Below are 6,165 nucleotides of genomic sequence, written 5' to 3'. Positions count from 1 at the left end.
AAAACATTGTTCAAGAGAAGATTTGGAAAACTTGATCCCAATCAGCAAGGAACAGAGGAATTGCACCAAATTGGAAGACATAAGAATAAATACTTTAAGTGTAATTGCAGAGCTTACAGACGTCATCCAAGAAGACCTTAAGAGTGTAACCATTTACACTTCCCTCCAACATAGGCTAAGCAATATCAGTGGCAAAGGGACTCATTGAAAACGGCAACAAAATGACAGAAACACCTGCAGACAGTTTTAAGAAACTTTCATGTTGAAAGAATGAAAGCCATCACGTTTTCGTTTAAGCTGTTTCGAGAGGTTCTGCTACTTTGGGGTGGGCCCAGAATTCCAACATTTGTAGCCATCAACCTCTGTGGTCCAAAGATTCATTCCATGTATCGACGACGAAAGCAGCACGTAGTACTTTTGGACAGGGGCCTAGGACAGAGCAACTTCAAGGTCCTTGGCAAATTGTATTTCGAAGCCATGAGAAATCTGGGCATCAAACTTGTACCTGTCTTAGCAGCAGAAGACGAGACAGCCATCCTGGGTCAAATCAGTTATAGTGAAAGCTCTGATGAACTTGTGGGATTTTGCAGAGTAAGTGGTGGTGTTGCAGCTTGCGACAAACAACATTGGAAACAGGTTTCGCCCTGTTCCCAGGGAACTTGGTTTTGTTCTTTCCTGTCAGAAGGTTGAAATGGATATGTGATCAAGGATTGGTGTGATCAGGACTACATCCATAACCACATGATGTTGGGAACTTTCATGGCACATATGAACCACTTACAGCTAGTGCATGAAATGTTCCCTATACAAACAGTCAAGTCATCAAAGCTGAGCTGAACATATTTACCGTAATGATTCGATTTAGCACCCTCCTTCCAATAAGCGCCCCTTTCCGAATAAGCGCCCCCCTTCGAATGTGTTTTTGTAAATAAGCGCCCCTATTCCAATAAGCGCCCCCATTCTTATAAGCACCCCTATTCTAATAACTGCCCTGATTGTGGATAACTGCCCCTACTGAAGTCACTGACGTCAACTAGATAAACTCCTGACTGTTCACCGTACAGTTCATGTATATATTTACTGTTAAAATGAACAATTATTTTAAAAGTAACTGAACTTTAAACAATTTCTAACTGTTATAGTTTCTGTTATTGTTAGATACATTTGGTTGTTTCTCAAAAAATTAAATAAGCGCCCTGTCCCGAATAAGCGCCCTGTTTCGAAAAAACGCCCTCCCTTGAGGTGCCAAAAGTAAATAAGCGCCCCGGGCGCTAAATCGAATCATTACGGCATGCAGATTTATGTAGATTTATGCCTTAGTATTGCTAGTATAAAATTTGCGATTAAATTTATATAAATTACAAATATGGTGGTAATACTGTTGGTCACGCATTCAAAGGCTGGCGTGATTTTGTGCCGTTTTTGTACGATTTTGAATAATTTTATTTAAAAAAATTCCTTGATCATTCGCCCACAACAAACTTTGTATATTGCTGCAAGTTGTTTAATTTTTCTGGAAACTTCCTTTTCAGAACTTATTAAGGAAAAACATTTTATAGCAATTGATTTTGCCTGGCAACTCGGTGTTATGTGTATTTCACTTTGTGGCTAGGGTTCAGAGAAAAAGAAAACTGCAAGAAGAGTCATGAAATCACAGTATGACAGAGTTAAGTCAATCATCAAATAAAGATTTCTTAGTTATCAGTTAAACAATTCTTGTCATTCATGGATAGCTTGAGTGACACTAATTATAAGTTTTACCATGTGCCAAATTTTTGTCATGTGATCAAGGCCATAGATTGTTCTCCTATTAGGTTCATATGTCCAAACAAAGGAAATAATACAGCATTTAACACCATTGAGCCAATTTCATTTGATCAATGTTGAAGTAATAGATCATACCTGAGTGCGAGTTTTCCATCAGGGGTTCCAAACACCGAGAAAGAGATGAAAGTACAACGTCGTAGGCAGAGTGCTTGAGGTTAATTAACAACAGGGATTGCTTCGTTAGTATCATGTTCAGGTCTCCACGCTGTTAGCTAGCTAGTTTCGTGAGCTAAGTTCTCATTCGAGTTCGCTTTCTCAATTTATCCTTATCTGTCTAATCCAGTCACTCCATTTGACGCAATGAGTTTAGCTTCTCCTTGTTGGACACGAAACAGACAGCGCCAGGTCAGCTCTGATTATGAGTGGGAAACGCTGTCTTCTATTGACAAGACAGTTAACAGTTAAAGGCATCCATCTCAAGAGTCCTTACTGGTGGCCAGCGCCCAAAAAGATCAGAAGCAAAAGAAATCCACACCAGCCGAACCTGATGCAATCATGAGCATCATGAGCGATCCTCCTTCAACAGCAGGGGCAGCAGCATTTCCAAAACCGTCTACAGGACAAGCTGTGATTGTAACACTGCCCCCTCTACCTGCCTCAAAGCTTGATGCAAGTCCAACCCCTTCGCTGGCCACTCTTCAATTTCTAAAGGAAACTCAAGAGCTCGAAATAAAGAAACTAGAATTGCAGCTCCATGTACACAACACATGCAGGCCAAGCAGTGGAACCCATTCCCGTGCTGCGTAATTCAGCTCAAGATGGGGGCCAACAACAACAAAGCCCCACCACATTACAATCAGCCTTCCTTCTGCCTGGATCATCCTTCGAGTCATCTGATCCAGGCCCTGTTACTACTTTCTGGCCAGATTTCTGTCAACCGTTGACGACAAGCCACATGGAGAAGACCATTACAACAGCGATTACGAGCAGTGAGTAGGTGGCCTTGGCAAATCTTCGTCCAATTTCTTTCCTCCTAGATAATGCCCTAAACTCCAAGCTCATGGGTGTCTTCGTGTAACACTAAGGTGTGTGTGCAGATCACGATACTAAGATGTGTGTGCAGATCGCAGTAAGAGATGAGGACAGGGAACTTTTATGGCTAGAGGCATTTACGCCTGTACTTAGCGAGGCAGCCTGCTCCCGATCCCACACTTCAATCTCCAGGGGAAGACTTTTACGAACATCTCTTTGATCTGAGAAATGCTACTCTGGAGTACAGTAGAGCTTCAGGAATCATAAAGGCCTTTTACTTGGAATCTGTTTGACTCTTGATAGTTACTGTTAATGTGAGACAGCTGTTGAATATTTTCATTAACAGTTCCTTGATGTACACTTGTAAAGACGAGTTGTGTTGGACAATTACGACAAAATGTTTTTTAATGTGTTAAAAAAAATAGGTACCAAAATGTTATGAAGTTGAAGTGGTTGGCTTTTTTGTCTTTCTGGAAGGGGGTAAGCGTTATGTCAAAGTACAGTAACAAAAGATATGCAGTAATTATACATATGTATTGTAGTTGCTTTTATTTGTCGTTGAAATTCTGTCGTTTACAGTTGTAAAGTTTCACATTAATGAAGAAACCAATGTTGATCAACACTGGCACAGAATACTAGGTCAGTGCAGTTTTAGTTGTTCTATTGTATTAGGTTGGTTACTGAATGCTAAATGCAAACTGTTGTAATTATATTTGAAAAGAAAGAAGTACTTTTGATTAAACATTGTTATTCTGAGGGAGACCTCGGACCAAGAGAGTTTGTTCAAGTTGGATTGGATGACGGCAAGTTGAAAATTGAAAAGATTAAGGACACCTGTTTAAAGCACTTTGCACCACAAACAGTAAAGGAATGTAGTCTGTGACGTGTTGGGGGGAGAGCAGGGGCCGTCCTGCTCTAATATCAAGCAAGCCCCAGATCTGAAACTCATATATGTAAGGTTCATCAGTGATCGTTCGTGTGCACGTGCTTCCAGGTCAAATGTTGTGGAGGATAGTTCGATTTCTTTCCAGGTGGGAGAATGAAGCACCGGAAAGACAATATGAGAGCAGTGCGTCCTACACAGAAGTTAAGCGAAGAGCATACTCTGTTCCCAGTCCTAAGAAAGTAGTCATGCTTAAACCTATGCCTCCAAAAAGTATTTCTGGTACCCAAATGCTGAAACTGGGAAAGGTAGTCGAGTCTCCTGTGGTTGTTAATTGATATCAGTTTGACTTGAATAGAATGATGTGGTCTACTATTTCCAAACCTGTTGAATTCAACATCTCTAAAGATCTGCTTGGTGAAGTAGCATTTCAAAGGGCATACATGTATAAGGCTCATGCAAACGATAAGGAACTGTGTGCCTTCATTTGGGTTGTTAAGAAGTATATGACAAATGCCTTAGATGTAATTTCTGAAACCAAGCAAAGTGTTGAAAAAACACATGCACTGCCTTGCCCATAACTTTGCTAATCAGTAGAGAATCATTTGCCGTACCTTAAAATATGGTACAGTGGAACCCCGATATAACAATATGCCAAGGGGGCAGTAAAATTATATTGTTATCTCGAGGAATCGTTATATCGGGGTTCCGTCCCATACATTTTACTATTGCCAGGACATAACATATGCATCGTTATATCGGGAATATCGTTATATCGAAGATCGTTATATTGGGGTTCCACTGTAATATATATCTTGGAAAAAAAAGGTGATGAATATGTTACCGTGGAAGAATACATGGAGGAAGAGTTTGAGTAATACATCGACAATGATGGCAAGCTTTGTTTTGGCATCATTTCTGAAAAGGCTGAATGCCTTCACACTAAGCATCCTGAATTTCCTTGATGTTGCGGGGCAGAAGTCTTGAGTGTTGTTAGAGTAACAAATAAAATATAAGCCTGTAAATAGAATTTTTATGTTTTATCCCTCTGGGCTTATTGCTTTTTGCAGTCTCGTAGTATTGCGTGACACAGGGTAGGACGTTATTCAATCGTCTTTAGAAAAGATAGAGGCCAAAATAGTAACCCTCGAGACACGAACTCCAGAGCTCGAAACATTTTAAGACACGTGAAGAAAGACATTGAAGAACTGAAAAACAGCCAAAGTTTCATCGGCGAGCAAGCAAAACAGAATATCAACGCACTCAAAAAAGATAAAGTCCTAATAGCCGGGCTTTAAGAGAAAACCCAAAAAAACGAGGACATGATAAATGAGTTGCAGACCAAAAACGTTTATTTAGAAGCATACTCACGCCGTGAGAACTTAAAGTTTATGAACATAAAGGAAGAAACAACAATAGACAAGAAGGAAGACATCAACATACAATAACAGCTGTCAAATCTGTCTGATCTAAAAAATTGCTTCCATCAATGTGAGGGGAATAGAAATAATAATAAGAGAAAAGAGACCTTTAATTGTTGGTCTCTTTTTCTTTTCATTATCTCCCATTACCCTCTTCCCATCACGAACATTTCCAACTCATCTATAATTTTATAGCTACGATTCAGCCGAGATCTTTTATCTCTTCTTTATACTCTGTCGAGTAGATTAGGTCATATCTTTTCATTGCAATTCCCCCTCCCCCCCCCCTTTTTTTGCTTGTAAGCTTTACGTGTCGCCGTGTCTATTTATTACTGCAACTTCAATTATAACCGAACTGGTTTATAATCAAGTTTTTTCTTTAATTTTATTCAGGGATATTACACTGCAACAGCAACTGAATATAAAATGCACAGGTCTGGAGGATAACTTTGCAGACATAATTTTGTTCTTCAGGAGAGCTTCATAATCAAAAATAAACCAACCAGATAAGGGAGCACATCAAGTGACAACCTCAGATGTTGAAGGTTGCTAAAATTTGCATAAATAAAACTTTGTGAAAGAAACACTGTGTCATTTCATAATAATAACAATTATAATATTTCCATTAGTGTATTGATAATTTAAGGGTGGTAAGGTAGCGTAGTGCACCGGACTCTGGATTGATCAGTCCTGATTCAAACCATGGCCCCGATCATTGTGTTGTGTTTTTGGGCACAACACACGCAGGTGTATAAATGGGTACTGGCAAGTTTACTGCTGGGGGTAACCCTGTGATAGACTAACTAACATCCCATTTAGGAGGGGAGGGGGAAAATACTCCTAGTCTCTTCAAGCTCCTGAAACTGGTATAAGCTCCAGCCTGCTGGGCAACTTGGCTGGAAATATACAGACTTGACATCAAATGAGTAGGAGGCAGGACTTATTTTTTTCCTGTTACCAAGCTCAACAAATTAAATGAAATACTCTTGGCCAAAAAGCTTGATGCCTGTGTCAGACAGAGACAAACTAACCAGGGTTTTTCTCTTCTGTAATAAGCAGGAA

The 6,165-nt window shown here is 39.8% G+C and overlaps 1 pseudogene; it reads left to right on the top strand.

Moving 5' to 3' along the window:
* The first annotated feature begins 3,972 nt into the window (after positions 1 to 3,972).
* LOC144648313 (uncharacterized) lies at positions 3,973 to 4,647 on the top strand (annotated as a pseudogene).
* Positions 4,648 to 6,165: the final 1,518 nt, after the last annotated feature.

This window comes from Oculina patagonica, chromosome 4, assembly GCF_052425735.1.
Source record: "Oculina patagonica isolate OP01 chromosome 4, crgOcupat, whole genome shotgun sequence".
NCBI classification, from domain to species: Eukaryota; Metazoa; Cnidaria; class Anthozoa; order Scleractinia; family Oculinidae; genus Oculina; species Oculina patagonica.
This window is presented reverse-complemented; position numbering and strand designations above follow the sequence as displayed.